The sequence below is a fragment of the Marmota flaviventris genome, chromosome 8 (genome assembly GCF_047511675.1).
Source record: "Marmota flaviventris isolate mMarFla1 chromosome 8, mMarFla1.hap1, whole genome shotgun sequence".
Taxonomy (NCBI): domain Eukaryota; kingdom Metazoa; phylum Chordata; class Mammalia; order Rodentia; family Sciuridae; genus Marmota; species Marmota flaviventris.
In genome coordinates, this window is record NC_092505.1 from 117,222,763 (window position 1) to 117,246,721 (window position 23,959).

General features: G+C 37.3%; 1 pseudogene; it reads left to right on the forward strand.

The window, feature by feature from the left end:
- Positions 1 to 14,240: 14,240 nt before the first annotated feature.
- On the forward strand, positions 14,241 to 22,521 carry LOC139706672 (phospholipid scramblase 4-like; annotated as a pseudogene).
- Positions 22,522 to 23,959: the final 1,438 nt, after the last annotated feature.

Here is a 23,959-nt window from a genome sequence, read left to right on the forward strand (position 1 = left end):
GAGACTCTCTGTCGGAGGGACTCATTCCGCCCTGGGGACAGGCGCTCTCTAGGGGTAGCGGCACTACACCTGGTCTCTCTTTGGAGTGCGAGAGGTCCCGCTTGCGGGGTCTTTTGGTGGCTCTCACAGGTGATGCCTGGCTGCAATCCCCCTATCCCCACCCCACTCGGGCCAGCCACTTGCTAGTAAAAAGGTTTAGAGTCACTTCTTTATGAGGCTGCCAGGAAGGATAAGGGAGAGAACCTATCACACTGCCATTCAGACAAGCCTGGAAGATGTAATTTCTGTGGAGTTCTGTTTCCATTCTTTCTACAAAATAAATAATTTATATTTCTGGACTTAGATTCTTGTGTAATCTGTACTCTGCTCCTACCTCCCCCCCCCCAACACACACACTTTATTAAGATTCCATATTGTTTGTGCTTTTTGGTGTTTTTAAAAATTTTTTTATTGGTGAATTACCTTTATACATAATAGGGGGATTCCTTGATATGTATTTATACATACACACAGTACAACAATATGATTTGGTCAATTTCACTCCCCAGTACCTCCCCCTTTCCACCCTTCCTCCCCAGACCCACTTCCTGGACTCTATTGTCCAGCATTGTTTTTAATTTTATATCGCATAATCAAAGTTGGAGCCACCAAAGCAGATTCAGGTGAAGAAAATACTGGATATGGTTGATTTCCCACTCACTAAAAGGGATATAGATTCAATATTTTAGATTGCATGTGTCTCTAGTAGACATAGGGAATCTTCTATCTACTTGACACCGTGTTTAATAATGAATCATCAGCACCATTTCCATTAAATTTGAAAAAAATAGGAATGTTCATATCATCATCACGTTATCAATGTGACATTATGCATTTCAGTGCCTAGGAAATCAGGTAGAACAATTGACATTATTCTAAACAGAAAAAGAAGCCAGAAAAGAGCCACTGTTACTCACACATGTGGTTGTATTCTTTGTGAATGTTGCTGATACCCAGACGAAGCCATTCTTATCAGACCCAGACAAAACTGAAATAGGAAAACAAGGAAGAGAGATGACTCCTGCCTTCTTCTCTAAGATAAGTACTTTTTCAAGGACCCTCTAAAAGGCTCACAAGAGATTATGTCTTCCAAAAGTCTCCATGATTTGCAAGGCTTCATTTATCTAGTGTTTTCTGTAACAAAGTTTGAATTTTACATTCTTTAAGACTGATCTAATGCAGACAAGGTGCTCACCCCAGAACATTTGCCCAGCAAGGCTCATCCTTCTGTGAGCTGATGCCAACCCCAGCCTGGTCTTCAAAACCAAGGGATTGTGTCTATAAGTACCTTTTAACACATTTCTCCCTTTTTGCCTTTGTAATCTCCCTGAAGAGGTCCACAGTTGACTGTGGGATTCATATTCCCATGGCGATGCTCTGTTATTCCCCAATAAACAGCATTATTCTTGGAGATTCTCTCTCTGATTATTATTCAGGTTGATCCTTGCACGTCAAAAGAAACAAAGTAAGAAATTTAGCAAACTGACCAACAACATTTAATTTTAGCCTGTATTTTTAAAAAATATATTTATTTTCTAGGTGTAGATGGATACAACACAATGCCTTTTTTTTTTTTTTAATGTGGTGCTGAGGATCGAACCTGGGTCCCAACTGTGCTAGGTGAGCGTACTACCGCTGAGCCACGATCCCAGCCCTAGCCTGTATTTTTAAAACCCTTGTCAGGTTATCAACAAATATTCAAATATGCAGGACCTATTTTTAAAAGATATAAAACTCTATCTACCAGGAAGGGAAATTCTTTTAACAGTATTATAAAAATTTGGAAAAAGTATGGATGAAAATATATTTATAACTCTTTGTGAAGATTTCATCTCTCTCTAAAACAATCTATAAATTTAATATAGTATTAACAGAATTTTTTAAATGATTTCACTGTTTGATTCATATGGAAAACGAACAATTGAGAGTATAGGAAGATTTTTAAAAATAAATTAGGTGGAGGATTTTCCATATATTAGAAAATTTTATAAAGCTCTAAAGACAATGGAGTAGACCTAAGACCAGCTAGGTCAATGAAACTGAAGAGCCTGAGACTCAAGAATAAATGGAAATCTGACACTTCAAAGCCAAAGGTAAAGCTGGGTAAGAAATTCTTAATAGCTCATGCTTGGACAGAAAGGTATTTATTTTGAAAAAATATAATATAGTTCTGTTTTTTGTTGTCTTAACTCCCATAGAGAGTCTAAGTGATTTACTAATTTAAATATGTTGTGTGTAAATGTAAAAGTAACCAGCACCCTGACCAACTACATTTAATCTTAGTCTATAGAAAATGTTAAATTGACTCTAGATGCCTAGAAAAAATTTTAAAACCCTATTCAGGTTACCAATAAATAATAAAATATACAGGATTTGCAGGTCTCTGAAAATTTGTGCACAATGCAATTGAGAATGCATTTTAAATCATGATTTAAAAACCAAACTTCATTAAGTAATAAATATTTTAAACATTTGCATTCAAAATGGATGCAAAGTGAGCACATAATTAATAAAATATGCTAACATTTCTACAACTCTAACAAGTGATTTTCAAAATCAACAATTTAGTTTGAAGATAAAGGCTAAAAGCCAATTCCCATAAAGAGAAATGCAAAACATTAAGCACAGTTAAATGCTCAGCCATGCTAATTAACAGGGAAAGGCAAATTTAAATAAAATATTTTATGAACTGTATTAATTTTAAAAGTACTACAATACTATGTGTTGCTAAATTTTGTAAAATTATATTCTGGGTTCCATGGTTTGAATATGTCTCCTACAGTTCATGGGAAACCTAGCTGCTCTGAGAATTCTGTTAATACTCAAGATAACTTGCAAGACATAATATTATATATAGCACAATAGCTTCCAATGTCCACCATGCAAAGAAAAGTCTGGGATGCCCATTTTCTTATTTGTACATTGACACACTATAGTTAAGGTGGTGTTCAGGTGGCCACTTCCTGCAGTTACAGCTTGTTTACAAGAGAAAGCTCAAAATGGAGTTAGTGATGTTAAAGCATGTCACATTGATTTTAATTGAACACCCACTTACTTAGGTTTACAAGAAGCTTAACCTGGCAAACACATATCCAAATACCCTTACTCTGCAAATTGGACAGAATTCACTACACAGTATCTGGTATGTATCTTGCCCACCTCTGACAATGTTTTAGGTATTGACAACTTGGAAAGATAAACTCCAAACCACCCTGGGGGAACCTTGCCTATGGGCACAGGTAATAAATCTGTCTTACCTGGATTTATAGACAAGGAGGTGGTTGGTCACCTTTCATCGACCATGAAGGACAGTGGTCATCAGAGAATACGGATTGCCAAGGTGTCACAAAGAAATAGGAGAGACTATTCTGGGGATGCAATGTAGAAATCATATGGGTCATGGAGAATGACAGTGGCTTACAGAGAATTAGTGGTGACTCCCATATCTGCTGCTGTGCAGAACATGACTTCTTTGCTTGAGAAATTAGCATCTTTCTGGGAACTACCATACAGTTCTGAATTTAGCTAACACCTTTGTTAGTATTTCCCCAGTCATGGACTCCAAAATCAAAATTCTCTCATGTGGAAAAGACAGCAGTGGACCGTTCAGGTGCCTCCACAATGACATACGTAGACATACAATCTGCCATGGAATGGGGTCCTAGAATATGACCCTCTTTTTCTACCTATCAATCAATTTGTAGTGATCTTCTATTTTCTTTGTTCTGCCTTACCCTTTGCATGTAGGATAATTCTTGGCTCAAGCAGGGAGCTTTCCAATAAAAATTTGACGAAGAAAATATATCCTAACACATTCCTAGTGGAAACATGAATTAGTAAAACTGTTTTATGGAAACAGCTGGTAACACTTTATAGTGTTCATTTAGTTATTGGAATTTATCCTGCAACACATGGTCCCAACTGTTCAAATGAAAATCTGTTGATGTTTACAGTATGATTGCTTGTAATCCAGGAAATTGGAAACAGTTCTAAGTCTATTCATAAGGATTTAGTCATACAATCTATGATAGATATATGATCATTTAACAAGTTAAATTTTATATAATTAAGAGTATTAGGTTGCCCTAAATGTTCTGACATAGACACATGTCCATAGCACATTATAAACTAAAACAGAAAGAAAAGAACAAGATGGAAATATACTTTTTACTTGAATTATACTTTAACTTGCTCTTCTGTTTCTGTTCTCTAATTTATAGCAAATGCAGTTTCTGTATGGATATAGTACAGATAGTTTTTGTTTTAGCATATACATATGTGTGTATCTGTGTATGTATATGTATGTATGCATATAGTATGATGTGATTTTTGTAAATAAGTGCTAACAATATAGAAACAAACCTCTATAGGAATATAGACCAAATTATAATTGTTCATGTTCTGTTACATAATTCTATAGGTATACATGTTTCTAAAGAAAATGTGTTATCATTGCAAGAAAAAAAGGATTTTCTTCAAGTATGTATACAGAATATTTCTGTTTTAATCCCTGTTCTCTTGCTAAGGACATAGTACCACAGAATGTACAAGCCATAAAGAAAAGTAGTTTATTTTGACTGCTTGGTTCTGGAGGCACAAGTCAAGGGGTCACACCTGGGATGGCCCCTTGCAGGCACCATTCCCAGGATGGTGCTGTTGGGAGAAGTAGAACCTCTGGGAGGTGGGGGCCTAGTGGGAGGCCCATAGGTCATTGGAAGCCTGCCCTCAAAGGGGATCATGGGATCCTGGTCTCTTCCTTTTCCTCTTTTTCTTTTTTCTCCTGTCCATGAGATGAGTGTTTTTGGTTTTTTCTTCCTCCATCAAAACAATGGGGCCAACTGATCATTGACCAGAATCTCCAAAACCGGAAGACAATATAAGTCTTTTCTTGTTATAAAGTGATAAAAACAGGTATTTTGTTATAATAATGGAAAGCTGACTAACAGATAATATCTATCCACATAAATTCTGCTTCTGGGAATATATCCCATAGATATAAATGCACAGTTGCACAATAAATACAATTTTTTCTTATTGTTTGTAATAGCAAAAATTTTGAAGAAATTTAAATTTTCATAAGTTGATTGTTAATTGTTAAATTGTTAAAAAAATATGGAGCAGCCATTCGAAAGATAAAGTTTATATGAACTAAAAGGCAATCAATCAGAAGATTTCTAACAAGGAAGAAATGTGCCGGGGTCCTGCCCCAGCGGGGTCCAGGGAGTCCTGAAGGATGAGTGGCGTCGGCAAAAAGATGGGACAGGAGTCGTTCCGTTGGAGCAATCTCCAGAGAGAGAGCTAATGCAGCTTTCTCTGGGTCATCTTTTATTACAATTTTTCTCATCATTAAGATTCAGAATACGTCATTAATTATATAATTTAAAACTTTGCCAAGACATGACATTTCCTTAACCATGATTGGGGTACAAAAAATGTAACATTAATTTACATTTTTCCAGGATATGACCTTCAGTTATGTAATTATTAAAAGTACAGAATCATTAATAAAATAAATCATTAATTTACATTTTTCAGATTTTCCCAAGATTTACTATTTTTCCCAAGATATGTTATTTTCTTATTAACTAATGCCAAACTACATAACCAGACTCTAAGTCTCCTAACCAATCATTAACCTAAAGTACACTTGTACTTTATTTCTAATCTAAAATTCCCATCTAAAAAAGTCCCTTTAAATCTTATATTTAAAATATCCTAAAGTTTATAAATCATTCTTAAAACATATCAGAAACCTATACAACTACAAATTTAAGAGTTTCTAAACTTAAGAATCTAAATAAAATAATATTTCTAACATTATTCTAAAACTGTGTCTTATAAAGCTGTTTTAATTAATTCCTAAATTTATTCTCATAAAACTGGTTGGGCTACTTTCTCAAAGAGTTTCTTTTTGTTTCTCAGTCAAGGTGCACGAGTTCTCATATCTTTATAATCTTTCTCAATAGAAAGTAAGTTCTAAAAATCAATCCACTTTCCACCAATATTAACTATGCTCATCATATATCCCTATGTAAAGTAAGAAAGGATTTATAAAAAGAGAAGAATATATCTTTATATGTTTTAACTTTCCTAAGTGTATAATATAACTTTCCTTAATCAAAAATGAAACTGCATGTGGTGAACTTTGTGAAATAAGCATACTGATTAGGTTTTCTAAGAGGCCGGAAATGTGGGCTTGGGTTCTAGTTAATATAATCAATGTGGTGCCTAAAATTCTCATGACCTTTCAAAGGATGATTGTTGTCCGTTATCAGGCTTGTCCACAATGTACTGAGATAGAAGAACAGCCTTCTACTTTGTCCTTGATATGCTGAGGGGTAGTAGAACAGCCTCTAAGGCATGAACTACCTGTTATGTTCTAGCCATCTGAAATTTAATTTGTTTGGCATTTAACATACTCATGCCTCCTGTCAGAAACATAAGCATGAAAATGCAAAGTCCCAATTACATTAAAAAGGGTCTCATGGTTTCAGTTTCCCACCAACCAGCATGGCTTTGCCAGCATTCATCCTCACTGTGACCCTGTCAAGACAATGGGAGAGCGGCTTTGCCAACACTTTTTCTCACTGTGACCCTGTCAAGACAGTGAGTGAGGGATCGCCTTCACCAGAAATGGATGCACAAATTTGCACATAGGTAATATTATCATTTTATTATAATATACACATATTTTCTTGTGTGTGCTTAGAATGTTTTCTGGAAGAAACAAATATCTGATATCAGTTGTTGTCTATGAAAGACAAGAAATAGGATTGGCATAGAAAGGATCCATCCAACTGAGAGAAATAATCAGTAGGTAACTGCTCCAACCTTCTTTAACAATTCCTTATAAACATTTTTTAAACACCTCAAAAGTATTCTAATCTTTTTATTTCATAATCTAATTTTTCTTTTTCTTCTTTGCAGTTAGCTTTATATTGATATTTAATGACAGTTATCTATTTGAGAATAGGTGACTATTCTCAATATGCCTGCCATACCTATTATTTCTAGTTCTTTGGTTATTATAAAGAATTTAGCATCTACTATTCTATATAGCAGGATCATGGAGTAAGTGCTGGTATATGTTTAAGAGAGTTAGAAGTTTAGCTTTATGATTTGACAGAGCAATATTATAAAGGAATGCAATAGTAGTGGATATATATATATATATATATATATATATATATATATATATATATATATATATATATAATTCAATGAAGTATCTCCCACCTGAATTAATAAACAATCTAAAAGCAATTAAGTAAAGGAGATTTTACAATATGCACATCCAGATTTGGTGAAGATGAGACACACAACTTGCATAAATTCTGTGTTTTATTTTGATTCCAGATCTGTACAAAATTATTTTTAGAGGGAACACACATCCACCCCGGAGGCATAGAAGTATCATGAGGGTATTTGTGTCAGTTTCCCAAGGAATGTATTAAAGGGTTTTACATAATACATCACACCAACACTTCACTTAGTATGTATTGATTGATTACCAAACGTGCTGTTACTACTCCATGCAGTGAGAATACAGGCATGGAAAAAAGCTAAAAGTCTCTTCCCCCAGGAGTTTACATTCTGGTGGGAATTTCTACCAAAATTTAATCTTCTTTAAAAGCTCTTTCCTCCTTGAAAAATTCTACCTGCTAACTGCCGCTGCATCTCTCTCTCCTTTCTCCCCCATGAAGTTTCCTTACCAGAAGCCTGCATGCTCTACTTCCCCTTCCCTCCTCCAATGCTCTGGGACCACACAACATGACTTCCCCACTAAAGAGGGACACATGTGTTTCCTTTTCAGCCCATGGTTTTGTTGGGCAATAGTAGCTTGCATAGACCACAGCTCTCCTTTCCATAAACACGATGCTCATAAAAAACAATCTTCAAGAGCTCTATTTATCTCATGAGACATCTAATGACAGAATATTTTGTGAAATGAATTCTTCCCCTATTCATTACACTCACTAAAATATCTAACTCCCTTGCAACTAATGTTTTTATTACCCATGGCAAGGTCACATATGAATCTCCATTCATAATCCACAAAACTTTGGCTGAGCCAAAAACATAGACAAACAAAACACATTCCCAACTCAAAGCCCAGGTACTCAGTTTTGAAATAATTCCATATTAAAAAGCATATTAAACTATCCATTTGTGCCTTTTGATTTTACCAAACCTATCACCTTAACCACATTTTTTTATAAACAAGAAAACATTGTCTCATGAATTTTTTTTTTTTCTGTTCTCTTTTTTCACTCCTCACCCTTCCTCAAAGGTCAATATTGCAGAACTTTGATATGGTCCAAAGGCAGGAAGCCACAGTGGTTCAAGCACAGAGGGAGCTGTATGCTTGAGGAAAACAGTCTACTTGAGGTCAAGTTCTGGTGGCACATGTCACTAGCCATTGGAACCTAGCAATGGGCATATATTTACTTCTCTGTGCCTCAGTTTCTAGCATGTACCTTGCATGCAAGGTTTTTTTTTTGTTGTTGTTGATATTGTTTTATTTTTTTGGTGGTGCTGGGGATTGAACCCAGGGCCTTGTGCATGTGAGGCAAGCATTCTACTGACTGAGATATTCTGTGCCTCAGTTTCTAATTCTGTTATAGTACCTGCCCTGTGGAGCTTTTTATATAATTAAATGGATTAATCTCTCTCTCTAAGCTCTATGTTGTGGAAGTGACAATTTAAGAACAGGGATGGTTAGTAATGGAATGGCCAAGTTCGGATACAACATATTGTTCATAAAAATAATAATTTCTTGGGTGTCTTGGCCTCTCAACTTTCTTCATGTTTCTGTGAAGACTTAAGAACTTTTTAAAAAAGTAAACAAAGGAATACTTAACAAGTCTACTGAAGTTCTGTCCCAAGAATCTAGTTGCACCCTGTTATGGTTTGGATGTAAAGTGTCCCCCAAAAGCTCATGTGTGAGACAACTGTGGGAAGGTTCAGAGGGGAAATGATGGGAGGTGAGAGCCATAACCCAGTCAATGAATCAGTCCCTTGATGGGATTAACTGAGTGGTAGCTGAAGGCAGGAAGGGTGTGGGTGGGTGGGGGGTCACTGGGGGTGCGTTTGAGGCGTATATGTTATATCTGGCAAGTGGAGTCTCTGTGCTTCCTGATCATCATGTGAGCAGCTTCATCCACCACACTCTTTTACCACGATATTCTGCCTCACCTTAAGCTCTGAGGAATGGAGCCTGCTGTCCATGGACTGAGACCTCTGAAACCCCGAGGCCCCAAATAAACTTTTCCTCCTCTAAAATTGTTCCTGTTGGGTCTTTCTGTCACATCAGTGAAAAAGCTGACTAGGAAACACCCTAAAACTATAAGATTAGGGAAGAAGTAAGGTCGATATTCCAGAGCAACCCTGCCAATTCTGATTTGAATTATTTTTTCACAGCAGCAACTTCACTGATCCTGCACTGAACATTTGTGTCAATATTGATTTCCTCTCTTACAGGGCTATAGTGAGCCGGCTATGTTAATGCTCCTTTGAGAGTCCTCAGGCAAGCTCAATGGAAACACACTGCATCGGTGACTTTTAAATTTTCGATTTGGAGGAATGTTGGCCTAGTGATCTGTTATATTTCCAATTGTCTTTACTTTGCCTCATTGGAAGAAATGAATAAAAAGCAGCAAGTTTTTAAATTAGCAATAGATTACTTAAAGTGTCTTTTACAAAAGGAAGGATGGGATCCTTCTAAATGTGATGTAAAATTACATGCTCCTGCTATCCTGTAGCATTTTTTTTTTAAATTAGGAATTCTTTTAAGTGGATTAAGTCAATTTAAGTTCAATATTCAGTTTCAAGTAATACATAGTTACTTATACTGAGGGAATAACTATTTGTGTATTCAACGGTTTATACACAGGTACATTTTATAGAATTCATGATTCACAAAAAAAGGTAAAATAATTATGATCTGGATATGAAATGTCCCCAAAAGCCATGTATTAAGGTTTTGGCTATGAGCTTCTGGCATTATTAGGAGGTGGTGTGACCTTTGGAGGAGGGTCCTAGATGGAGCAGGTAGATCACTGGAGTCAGGCCTCTAGAGGTTGTATTTTGTCCCTAGCCCCTTCCTTTCATTCTCTGTGTCACAAGGTGAGAACCTTTGCTCTGCTCTTCCCACCCCACCTTGAGGTTCTGCCTCAGCACAAGTGCACAGTGATGGAGCCAAGTGATTATGGACTGAAACCTGTAAGATCACAAGCCAAAATAACCTTTCTTTTTCTTTTTGAGAGAGAGAGAGAGAGAGAGAGAGAGAGACTGAGAGAGAATATTTTTTTAATGTTTATTTTTTAGTTTTCGGTGGACACAACATCTTTTATTTGTATGTGGTGCTGAGGATCGAACCCGGGCCGCACACATGCCAGGCGAGCGCACTACCGCTTGAGCCACATCCCCAGCCCCTAACCTTTCTTCTTTTAAGTTGTTTTTCTCATGTATTTTGCAACAGCAGCAGAAATCTGAGTAAAGCAATAATAATAGTACAACAGTTTCAATAAGCAAAAGTATGTCTAGTCTTTGTAAGCTATAGCCATTTCTTTGTCACCACTGAATTATGGCTTAAAAAATATTGATTATGACCAACGTATTTTAATAACATGACAATATTATAGTACCTAGAATGAAGAGCCTAATTTGTTGTAGTAACCCCCTCCCATGAATACACACAGAGATCTATATGCACACAAAAGCATTATACCAACATATTAAGACTGGTTACTTTGGATAAACAAGGATATAATTCATTTCTTATCTGTATTTGCTTGCATTTCTAATTTCTATATAGATAAAATGTTTTTTTGATAATAAAATATATTATTGTATGTATGTTTATGTAATGAACTTCTAAACTTTTGACATTTTTATTTATTTGTAACAATTATAGTATGCTAGCCATTATTTTCTGTGGATATTAAAAATAATAATATATTAGCCTTTTACTGCAAAGGCAAATCAATGTTTCATGTTTAGGTACAGCATATCTTCTTATTTAGGACCATTAGCATCATCAAACAAAAATAAAATCAGCTTGGTTAAAAACAAAGAAAATCACATTTATTTGAAACAAACTAGGTTTGCAACCTGGGAGACACAAATTCAAGTAGCCTTACAGTGTGTTCCCAGGTTAAAAGAACATGCAGCTGTTTTTAAAATCTGAAACTACAAGATGTAGTTACCACTTTTGTTGGAGATTATGATTGACCGAGCAAAAGTGAAGTGGAAGTTATCTTGTAAAAAAGGGATGGGTACCCCTGAGTCTCTGTGCAGTTGGGAAAAGAGGTTCATCATACATAAGGCCAGTGGAGGATAACAATGTTTCAGGAAACTGTGGTTTGGCCCAGTCCAAAAGTCACCTCATATTGTGAAGGACACTTCTGTATTGCAGTTCAAAAGTCAGTCTTCATAGGGATGTACCTGAAACATGATCCAACCATGGCCTCCCAGCTCCATTTCAAGTGCAATCTATTTTTTTGACAGAATATCAGATTGTATGCACTCAGCTGAATTCCCTATGGTGAAAAATAAGGTATATGAGATCCGAACGCTTGAAAATTATCAACATTTACAATTACCAGGAGCTTCATCAAAGCATTCTCATAAGCAAATGTGTTATCTTTTATATGACTAAATCCTAGAGTAATAGGAAGTAAAAAATACTTAATTCTTCACATTGCTATTTTCAACCAAAAAAGCACCAGGCTATAATATAAACAAAGAAAGTGTTTATTCAGGAACAGTAATCATGATTCAGTTATCCAACTAAAAGGGATAAGGTGTGCTCAGACAAAGGACAGGGGAAGGGGGGTTTTTAAGGGATCCAGCAGAAATATGGTCTGATCTTAATTGCATGCTTGAGATCTTTATGATTGGTTGGTAGGGGCTGCAGGTAGAAGGTTTCATAGTAGGATTGTTGCAAGGCAATGAACAGAGTGTCTTGTGAGCTGTCAGCTCTGGAGAAGGAGGGGGTTGCCTAGTCAATCACCCACAGCCAATTCATACTTCAAAGAGGCAGATTCAAGATGGAGTTTGTCTGGCTTTAAGCAAATTCCATATAAGGTTTATAAAACAAAAATCACCCTCAACAGTTGTATGTTAAAGAATATTACCCTAAATGCATGTATGACTACATGACCTGTGTGATTCCACATCATGTACAACCAGAAGAATGAGAAGTTATTCTCCATTTATGTAGGATGTGTCAAAGTGCATTCTACTGTCATGTATAGCTAATTAGAACAAATTAAAAAAGAATATCATTAATTGTATATAGTAGGATTATAACGAATACTATTTTCCTAATTTTCTGAGAATGTTTTTAACCCTATTTTTTATTACCTGTTTTCTAAAAAGTCTAATACTAGAGCTGGATGTGGTGGCCCACACCTGTAGTCTCAACAACTCAGGAAGCTGAGGCAGGAGAATGGGAAGTTTGAGGCCAGCCTGGGGACCTTAGTGAAGCCCTAAAAAACCTAATGAGACCCTGTCTCAAAATAAAAATAAAAAGGGCTGGAGATGCGGTCCAGGGGTCAAGCACCCCTGAGTTAAATCTCCAGTACCAAAGAGGGAAAAAAAAAGAGTTTAATATACGAAAAATCCCTTCATCTGAATGATAGAACATGGTGTTCCTGTCCTAAGTAAAAGCAGATGAAGTATTCTAGCTCATTGCCCTTCATTTAGTTAGAAATAGAAAAGGCCATTCAGCAACGTCTCCATTTTCTTTCTTACAGTTCTTTCTTTCCATCTTAAATCTAGTAGGTACAGTGCTCATAAAATCTTTTTTGCCAGAAGCGTAGAGTGGAGGTGAGAAGGAGGAAGTTAGTGGTGTCATAGTCTTACTCACGAATGTTCAGAAATACACGTTAAATGGCAGGTCACTGGGGTCAGGTCTAGAGGCTGTGGCAGCTTTGTGGAGTGAGCCTGGTGTCCAGGACGATGACTCCTGCACTGTTCTAACGCTTCCTCCACCTACTTCAGCTTGGTGACTTTCCACATTCCTTGAACCACACAAACGACCACAATCTCGATTACAATAAACAGTGATAGAGTGGAAAGGACAGGGGTCACAGATGCAGAAGGACATGATTTTAGTGGGCTTGACACTCACTTTCTCTGAGCTCATTTCCTCATCTATTAAAAAGGAATAACAGTAGGTTTCTTAGAGTAGGGTTGTTATTAGAGATTATATGTAAACTGACACTCGGTGTGCATTCTGTAAATGGTAGTCTTAGTTGATATTGTTCTTATTACTTATCATCACCCAGAATTCAGAAATATGTAAATCATGAAATAATTTAGTTTCTCTCTCTGATAATAGCTTTTTTGAAAAATATTTTCTATTTGAATCCAAGGAATCCTAGCCCATCTCATTCCTTCTTCTAAATCTCATTTCAAATTCCCGTTCCCTTCTTGAATTATTCTTATAATACATATTTTATAATATTCTTATAATATATATATATATATATATATATATATAAAATATTCTTATAATACATATTTTCAATTTAAGTGTTCAATTTGGCTGGGCACAGTGGCGCACACCTGCAATTCTAGTGGCTCAGGAGGCTAGAGGATCACAAGTACCAGGCCAGCCTCAGCAACTTAGCAAGATCCTAAGCAACTTAGTGAGGCCCTAAGCAACTCAGCAAGACTCTGTCTCAAAATTTCAAAAAAAGTAAATAAAAAGGGCTGGGGATATGGTCCAGTGGCTAAGCATCCCTGGGTTCAATCCCTGGTACCAAAAATAAATAAATAAATATTCAATTGGTCTTGCTTTGGCCCCTTCTTCTGCATAACATACCTCAGCCTGAACTGTTGAGTCCTGCTTTCCAGTCCTTCCATTTATCCCACCACCTTCCCTGTAGTTAAAGTCATCACCACCCACTGTTTCCCTGGCCTGAAAACTGATACTCCCTTGTGCCCTCTCTTTTCCTTGATCTATCAGGGACTCCTGTGGGTTCTTTGTCCAACCCATGTCCTCCCTCTGACTGTCCCTCCCCAGGGCCAGCCTGCACTGGCCACCTCAGCCAGCAGCAGCTCTCACCTGCACTGCAGTGGCCCCCTCCCTGTTTCTGCTCCCACCTCTCAGGATCCAGCCTCAGTCAGATTTGCCCACCCCACGGGTTCAAATCCTCCAGTTGTCATGATTACCAGTTCCAGACCCCCTCGCCATGGCCTTCAGGTGTGAGCCGACCTCTGTCTTCATCTCTCACCTGGGTTCTCTTCCTTCACTGTGGCCCTGTCACCCGACCTCTTTCTCTTTCTGTCCCTTGAGCATCCCAAGCTCACTGCCACCTCTGGGCCTCTGGGCGAGCTCCCCGTCTTCCTGGAACTCTCCCCACAATTTTATTGTGCTGTTTCCTTCTCAGAGTCCAGGAAGCTCAGAAGCCCCTCCTGAGAGAGGCTTTCCCTGACCTTCTGGAACCTCTGCTCCATGATCTTCTTCAGTCTTCAGTTTTATTTATAGTGGTGCTTTGTAAGTTTAAATTTAAATATCTGTTATCATGTTTTTAAAACTTGAACCACTAAAATGTTAGCACCAGCAGTGTGGACAAGTTCACTGTCTGGTTGTTACTGTATTTTCACCCTCTGGAGCCTGGTTTGGTAAATATTTGTTGGGTTAGTGAAGGAATGCACGAAAGGGAAGTACAGACAGAAGTGTGGGAGGATGGACAGTCTCATGTCCAAATTCTGGTGATTCTTTAAAATTTTCACAATCCTTGTGACAAGCTAAGTTATCTTTGCGTCTCTCAGGGTTGGAGAGGGACCTTGTCCCCTTAACCAGAGGTTTTTTCCTACTGGAACAGGAAGAAGAGGAATGGACAAAAATGGTATTGCTACTACTTTTAAGAGAAATTTGATTAAAAAAAAATCTGAAGTTAGATATTATTGATGCCCTATACTAATTCATGACTGAGTGTTTCTCTTTTTAAACTGTGATGTGTTTTTAAAGAAGTCTGCTTTCTCTGACTGGAATCTTATTTACTTTGACAAAGTTAACATTTAACTGATGCCTGGTTGGAGGTAAGGACAGTGGGAGAGCCAGACGATGAGAGTACCAACTAGTGATTGAGGTCAGAGCCAATAGGGCAGAGTTATATTCACCACATTGAAGTTAAAACCTGACTTCAAATCCCAATATCTTACTTTTTATCTACATGAACTTGAACAGCAATAATAGAGAACACAAGTCTGCATCATCCTGGTTTTAAGCCAGTTTAAGCCCTGGATCTGCTACGTAAGCAAGCACTTTATGAGACAGGCAGGGATCCACAATTACTTCATCTTGCCAGTCTTCGTTTTTGTACTTGTGAAAAGGGCATACATATTTCATAAAGTGTAAAAGGATTAAATGAATCAATAATCTAGAAATCTCCCCACTATGCTTTTCGTGCATGGCAAGTCTTGTTCTGTGAAAATGCAGCCTCATTAATTTTAAGAAGCTGTCATGTGGCCATGTGACTTCCAAGTGAGAAGACCATGCCAACTACCAGTATGTTGAAATGCTAATGATGTAAGATGCCTGCATTTGATTTTGAACATAGAACCCTCTGGACCAGCTGTCCCTCCACTTGCAGATTACCCAGGAGGCTTGCCTATGGGATACTACAGTCCACAGCTGCCCAGCACCTTCTTCTTGTAAAACTTGGTAGTACCCATCCTATCCAGTACCAGTAGCAGGTATCCTCTGTTAAATCAGCTCACTCCAATTCCATGGGTGCCATGGCCATCTCCCATGCCTGGAACACTTAGCTCAGTTACTCCACAAAAATCTGAATTATTTTCATGACCATAGAGCACCAGTAAAAGAAAAAAGACTGGATATTGTGAATAAAGGAGGCACTCAGGGACACCAGAGCCCAGCTTCTGGGATGAGGAATGGTGGCGCTCATTGAAGAGGGACATTGAATATGAGAGGCTTTAGTGAATATTGTCTTTATAAAGGACTTGGGTTGACTTTTAAGATGTTCCAGATATCATCTGGAAGGAAAATAGAAAAAACAGGAGTAGAGAAAAGCTCTTGGTTGCTAGCTCAGTTACCTCGTTCCTGGCAGTAGTGGTGGCTGTCAGAGCAGGCAACAAAGAAGGACATTAACAGCTTAGTCGTAAAGGGCTTCCACCTGTGATTTCCTTCTCCACTGCAAGTTTCATCAGCTACTTCACTCCCTTAAACACCTGTTTTCCAAATACAAACAGGTGTCTCCCAAGCACATGTAGCTGCCCACCATGTTCCTGAAGTCCTCATGAATTGATGATGGCCTATTTTCTTTCCATACAAATATTATGGAGCCATGCTGACACCTAGATCAGAAATGAGAGGAACAGGCAGATTTGGTGAACCAAATGCTATAAACTCGAAGAATTTACTGGAGACAAAACTTGTATTAAATTACTCTCTTTATAAAATAACTATAAAACACACATAGAGACATTAAAATGCTAGAGCAAAACTCTTCACTGTGTCAAAATTTAGGAATTTTATTCTTAATAGATTTATTAGATCTTTTTCATACTTGCAGGTAAATATAGGAATTTGTCCTTGCAAATCTGACATCTCCTAGACCATTTCTCTTTCTTTAAAATGGTAGTTTTTAAGTTGTTCAAGTTAAAAAAAATAGTTGTTCACATTCTTCTATTACCCTGACAGAAGTTAAATAAAAGATAAAATGTTTTCACTTTTCTCTTCTTATATGTGTTTTGAGTTTAAAAAAAATAACAAGAAGAATGAAATAAAAATGATATAAGCTTTGGAGTCAATGTGTTTTCAACTCTGGCTCTATCTTAGTAGTTCTGCAACCATGAACGTATTTCTTAACCTGTTGGTGCTTCAATTTATCATAAATAAGATAGTGCTACCTATCCCTACCTTGTTGGGCAGGTATAAGAATTGATGATGTGTAATACAATGCCCAGCACAGGGTACCACTGAATGGGTGAAGGCTAGATTGATGTTACCTAGTTGAAATGCCTCTTTGGTTTTAAGTGACAGGTGCATGCCCAGTAATTTTCCTCTATCTTCCCCAGACATCTGAGATCTCATGTATGGATTCTTAGGATTCCTTAGAGGAACTCTGTTCAATATAGCAGAATCATAATGTTTCTAAGTCTTGGCTTTGCCGATTAGTCTATTAACTTGTCAAAAGACTGCTTCTTAAACCGTCATGATATCTGGATAGAAATTTCTTATATTAAAGGGCTTTAGTTATCAGGATATTTTGTTCATCAAAGGACATTTTAATCAGCAGTAAATGTTTTTACTTTTTAGACTTAGGACTTTAAAATCCTCAAAACTTTTTAAAAAGATACTAAACCATTTTAGTGACCACTTTTAAAAATGTTTTTATTAATACACAATAGTTACACATAATGTTGGGGTCCATTTTGACTTAATCATAAATGCATGGAATATAATTTGCTCCAATTCAGTTCCCAATGCTTCCACTTCCCTCCCTTTCTCCTCCCCCTATTCCCCATCCTCTACTCCATAACCTTCCTTCTATTTATTTATTGTTTTTGAATTGGTGCTCTGTAGATATACATAAAGGTGGCATTCATTGTGGTATATTCAGATATGTACATAGTGACCACATTTGAAAAGATTTAAGGTATGTTTATATCCCCTCCCCTGATTGTGTTTTCATACACAGAAAAGCCTTCCTTAGGCACAGACTGCATTCTCTCCACCTCCTATAATCAAATATGTGACGGGAATGTCATGCCGAGAAAAGTCACTTGCAGTTTTATTTATTTATTTTTTTAGAGAGAGAGAGAGAGAGAGAGAGAATTTTAATATCTATTTTTTAGTTTTCGGCGGACACAACATCTTTGTTTGTATGTGGTGCTGAGGGTTGAACCCGGGCAGCACGCATGCCAGTTGATCGCGCTACCGCTTGAGCCACACCCCCAGTCCACTTGCAGCTTTATTTATTTTAATATCTATTTTTTTCAACAAGTTATTTCATTTTTTAATAACTTGTTCAAAAATATTTAAGGAAATAAGGCATTTTGGTAAATTTTACCTGCCCAAGAATTAGTAGTGACATAAAATTGTAGAAGATGTAATCAATCTGTCTTCTAGTAGGTTTTGTATCTTCTCTTCCATTAAAATGTTCTCAAGTATGACAGATAAAGGACCATCAAATTTCCATCTTGGGAGTGATGACCAGGCAACAGTTAGACAAAAATTTCCTCTAATGGTGCTCCAAACCTCCCTTCCATGTTCCCCATCCAGAATGTTTCCATTCCTTTTCCCTAATCCCATTCACATGTTCCTGCCCTCTTAGACTCTCCCCTTATGAAAGACCCTGGAATTATTAGCTTGAGTGAATGAAATTAGAATGTTCGTCTCTCAGAGCTACATGTGAAATAACATAAAATTGTCCAACATTGTAGGAGGCCTTCCCTGGTGGATTACTTCCTTAAACCATTGAGAAAATTATAATCTCTACGGTTGGTCCATGTGCAGACCTCCTGGACTTCCAAATTTTGTCTGTTAATTTACTCTACCTGAGATAAGCAACTGACAAGAGGAAAGTTAAGTTAAAACTCAGAGTTTTGGAGGTTTCATTCTATGATCATTTGTTCCCATTTCTTTGGGCCTATATGGAGGCGGAAGAGCAGGGTTGAATAGCATGCACACCTCATGGCCAGGAAACAAAAGGGAAGAGGAGGAGAAAACTAGGATTTTATGATCCCCTTTCAGTTACCTAGAGACCTCCTAGTAGGTCCTGCCTTTTAATGTTTCTAGCACTCCCTAGTAATGTCAAAGTGGGGATCAAGATTTTAACATATAGACCTTTGGGAACATTTCAGGTCCAAAGCAACTCCAGTCTACTGGTGGCATATCAGAGACCAGTGAGACCCACCAAGGTAGGAACATCCCATGTAAACAGCTACTTCAAGATACTGACCCTGGCCGGGTGTGGTGGCACACACTTGTAATCCCAGCAGCTTGGGAGGCTGAGACAGGAGGATCTCGAGTTCAAAGTCAGCCTCAGGAATGGTGACAGTGTAAAGCAACTCAGTGAGAACCTGTCTCTAAATAAAATACAGGGCTGGGGATGTGGCTCAGTGGTTGAGTGCCCCTGAGTTCAATTCCTGGTAACAAAAAACAACAAAAACCTGATACTGTAACAAGCTGATGTTTCTGATATTTTAGACAAATGTGTTAATTTTTTACAGTAGATCTAGAGGAAACATATTCTTATTGGACAATTCTTTTAATATCCCTCAGATCAAATAAAGATAACTAATTTCAGTTAATAAAATACATTTTTAGAATTTAATTTGTTATAAAATTTTATCATCAATTTCTTTTCTAGGGCTGACCTGTTTTATTTCTGTCATTTCTCTCTCTTAATTGCTTGTTATCTGCCCATAGTTGTTCCAGAATTTTGAGATTCTGCAAAGTATATACAATTCTGTAGTGGTCAGCAATATTTTAATCAGGTAGAAATTTGCATTATTGAATACCCAGTTCCTTTTTTATATTGATCTTTTTCCTGGTGTTAAAAAGAGAAAAGACTGTCCTCCAGAAATTAATGTAGGGAGTTATTTTATTTAACATTATATATTTATAAGCTTTATAATCATTAGCTTTAGTCTGAAAAGAATTTTGTACATTATATGGGCAATCCCTCCTGTACGCTTAATCTATCTACCCATAATTTACCTTTCACAGATAAAGAAAAGGAGGAGCAGAAAAATGAAGTGAATTACTAGATTTACTGAAATCCAGTCCAATGTCTTTTCTTTCAAAGTAGGAAGCATGAATTTGGACACATGAATTCTACCCTGTGTTCATCAATGAAGTATTGCTTGAAGCTGTAGCTCTACAAACTCATTCCTCCACAACACAAGGCCTTCAAATCTTCTTGGTTCCTTTTTCTGTGTTAATTAGTAATGACCCTGATCATCTTACCAAATCAACTAACTTATCACACAGTGTAAAATTTCATTAAAATAGCTTTATAATTAAAGTTCTGAATAGAAGTAATAAATAAGATCAGCTTTATACAAGACACATTTAATCTTTTATGAAAAATATTATCTTGCCTTGAGATTAAAACAAATATTTTCAATACTAAAGGATATTAATACTTAAATGAGATTAAAACAAATGTCTTCAATATTAAACCACATCAATACTTAAATGAGATCAAAACAAATATTTTCAACTCTAAATGATATTAATATTCATAAGGTGATGGAATATTTTGATGTTGCAATCAGTCCTGTGTGTTTCAACTGAATTTTGATTTTTTTTTAGTTGTAGATGGACACAATGTCTTTATTTATTCATTTATTTTTATGTGGTACCGAGGATTGAACCCAGCACCTTGCACGTGTGAGGCGAGTGCTCTACAACTGAGTTACAGCCCCAGCCCCCTCAACTGAAATTTTTAAAAAACTATTTTTCTTTTTCCATACACCCTGAAAAATGATGCAGGAAGCCTCATTGAGGCCAGTTTTAACAGCTAATTATTTAAGATAGTTTTCTCATTTTATCTCACAGTGATGACAAAGTTTGAAAATAATAACAGACACGATATTAAAAACAGTGCAGACCAGATGGTTTACATCGTAAATGAAGATACCGATGACTTTACCAGGAATGCTTATCGGACGCTAAGGCCCTTCGTCCTCAGGGTCATTGACTTCATGGGACAAGAGATCATGACGATGCAGAGACCTTTCTGATGCATCTGCTGCTGCTTCTGCTGCCCCTCAGCCAGGCAAGAGGTAGAGAAGGGCAGTCTCAGCCATTGTCTCTTCCTGATCCAGCCTCCACTGTGTGGTGTGCTCCTTCCAGGGCTCCATGGGAGGGATTCTCACTCAGGAGATTCCTCAGGAGAAGGAAGCCACATCTTCTCACCTGCGAAAAATTACACAGGAATTTTTCTTGCAGTTCATTCTCTTCAAGTGCTTGTTGGTGGCTTAAGCTCAAATGAAGGCTATCTGGGCCATGACTCCATTTCTGTCAGTTGTGTCTACTGAATTAGAAGTCTGTGCAGATCAACAGCAGTCACATGTTTATTGAAATGCACCTACATATTCCTGGGCAAGGTGATACTAAGCATAGTCATAATTGGAAAGGACTTAAGACGTGGAATTAGAATGCAGATGTGCTGAGTTAAATTTGCTGATTTTTCTATTACCTGTCAGTTCTAGGAAAGTTGTTTGCTACAGGAAAAAGGAAAGCAGTTTTAGTGAGCAGCCAATCAGAGTCTGAATTGTAGATACACCCCTTGCATAAATTTGTACTGTTTACTTAACATCTTTGGGCTTCAGTGAACTTGTACACAAAGGTGCAGAGAAATACTTTACAGAATTCCTGGGATATTTAAAATGCATGTTATGCTAAGTATCAGCATTTACTAAATGTTAATTAATCCAGTCCTCTGTGTGCTTTGACTTCTTCAGTTATAAAATGGAGATGTGAGTACTATCACTTAGGATTGTTTTAAGAGTTCAATAAAAATAAATATTAACTGCTCAGAACAGCACCTGGCCCAGAGTCCAGTGTTCAAGAAAGTTAGTTATCGTTCCTAGATGTTTTGCTCCCTTGTTACCACTGACTTGTAATAACAGCTTTATATTTGAGACGGATCTTCACTACTGTCCTTGATTCTTTTAAATATACTAGACATTTTCTTCATATTCATTACCCGAGTTTTCTTCTCATATCTTATATGTGTAACTTTATAACATTACAGGAAGCTGTGAGGTTGTAAGCTAACCAAAATTGAAAACTTGGGGCTGAGGCTGTAGCTCAGTGGTACAGTATGTGCTTAGCATGAGCCAGGCCCTGAGTTCAATGCCCAGATCCACAAAAAGAAATTACAAACTTTCCAAAATGATGGAAAACTCATCCCATAGTACTATCTGGATCTCATTCTGATTTCTATAGCTTAACTTGTATTCATGCATGTCTGTGTGTATTTAAGTCTCTTCAGTCTTATCAGCTGCATAGATACCTGCATCCACCACCACACCATAATGCAGATATTGGTAGCTCTGTGTCTCGACAATCTCCTTCTATAATCACAGGCACCAGAATACTGGAAGGTCAGTTGGTTATTTTTAACAAATAATAAACAGGCCTGTTTTGTATTTGAGGGGAAATATGACCTCTTTCCTGCAGGTTCCTCCCTGTGGGGACAACCACGAAGAAATGGCTGAGTAAAGTGTGGCCAGGACCTTGACTTTCAGCACATGCAGCAAGACGTTCAGTAGAGCAATACACACATGCAGTGCTACCTCTCCAAATGGTAATTTCCCTGATCCTTAAATGAGTAAGAACACAGAGATTTTGTGAAGTGCGTATGTGGCATCCAACTTCTTCCGCTGTTTCATTTGCAGTTGGATATACAGTGTCCTCTTGGTGTCACTCTTGGGTTTTGGGCAGAATACTGGAATCTGTGCAGGGCTTCTTATAGCATGCACAAATAAGGAGCAAAAGAATGCACACGCCCAACCTGTGGATGTGGCTGGGGCTCTGCTTCTCAGTGAAACCAGCACCCACAAAATACTCAGCATTTTCTGTAAATGGATTAACCAACTAAATCATGCTATGCAGTGGGCAGGTTTACAGCATCACTTATAAAATGCTTAGTGTAATGGAGAAGTTAACCAACTAGCTGTCATAAAATAACTTGCAAACAATTGCCAATACATGGTATTTTTCCCAAAAACATAAGCTCCTTTTTCAGATTGATAAAAAGAGTAAGACAACACTAAAAATATTAAACCTCTGAGAGACATAGCCAACCTAATGTTTTTATTTACATCTGACTGTATTTAATTCACCATGCCAAAGATTTCCAGGATGGGAATATAGGTCCTGAATACTCAAATGGCCTAATACTTTATCACAGATAAAGAGTACTCATAAGACTGGGGTAGAAGCCTGTTTAGGTACACAACAATAAAACTATAAAATTCATAATGGGTTACATTATAGATTTTTCTTTGGTTAAGAATTATTTCACTGTTACCTCAGTTGCTATGGATAATTCCTTATTTCTCCACAAATGTAACAAAATACATTCCCAGAAATGTCTGCTGAATTTCTTAAAATTTTTCTCTGAATGCCTTGCAGTGCAGCAATACTCACTATATATATTCATTAAACTGATTATTTCTCATTTCATTTCATCATGCCACCAAATATTGCTTTTGTAATAAAAACTTCATTGTAGGCAACAGAGTGTGTAGGTGAGTCTTGTTCTGGGGAGGAAGAAGTACATTATTCCCATGACCAACTGACATTAGGATACTTGTCCTAAGCAAGTGGTAGGGTCCTATTTGAGATACAGAAGTCTTTTGGTGTCTTCAGATAACCTAAAGGGGACACAGTCTATTTAGTCCCCAAAATCTTACGTGATCCTATGGATTTTGTGAAATGCACAGTAATTTGTGTTCATACTTCTCCACGAGTCTTCCTAAAAAAAAAAAAAAAGAAGACTCTCTGATCCTAAATTTTTACCACATTGAGAAAAATTTAGAAATTAATTCAAATCATACTTTTTGCAATGAGCTCCTCCTAGTGCCTCATTTGAGAATGAACAAGGAACCCCGACATAAGAACTGTAAGATATGCCCTAGCTTAGCTAACAGGTTGCAATCTGCTTAAACCTTCTTGGCCATAATTCCCCCATTTGAAATTACGTAATCACTGCATTCTTTTCTGGCATTGCAATTTTGCCATCTCAGTGTAAGTTGCTTCTAATTTGAAGAAGAAAACATTTACTTTCACAACTTCTAAGCCTAGTCAAATCACATTTTGACCTTCTAGATCAAAGCCCTTGATGGTGTAGCTCAAGGGCACATCAGCAGTATTGTCTGGAGTGCAATAGCTGCTGTGAGCAATGGCCAACGCCAGCCACCT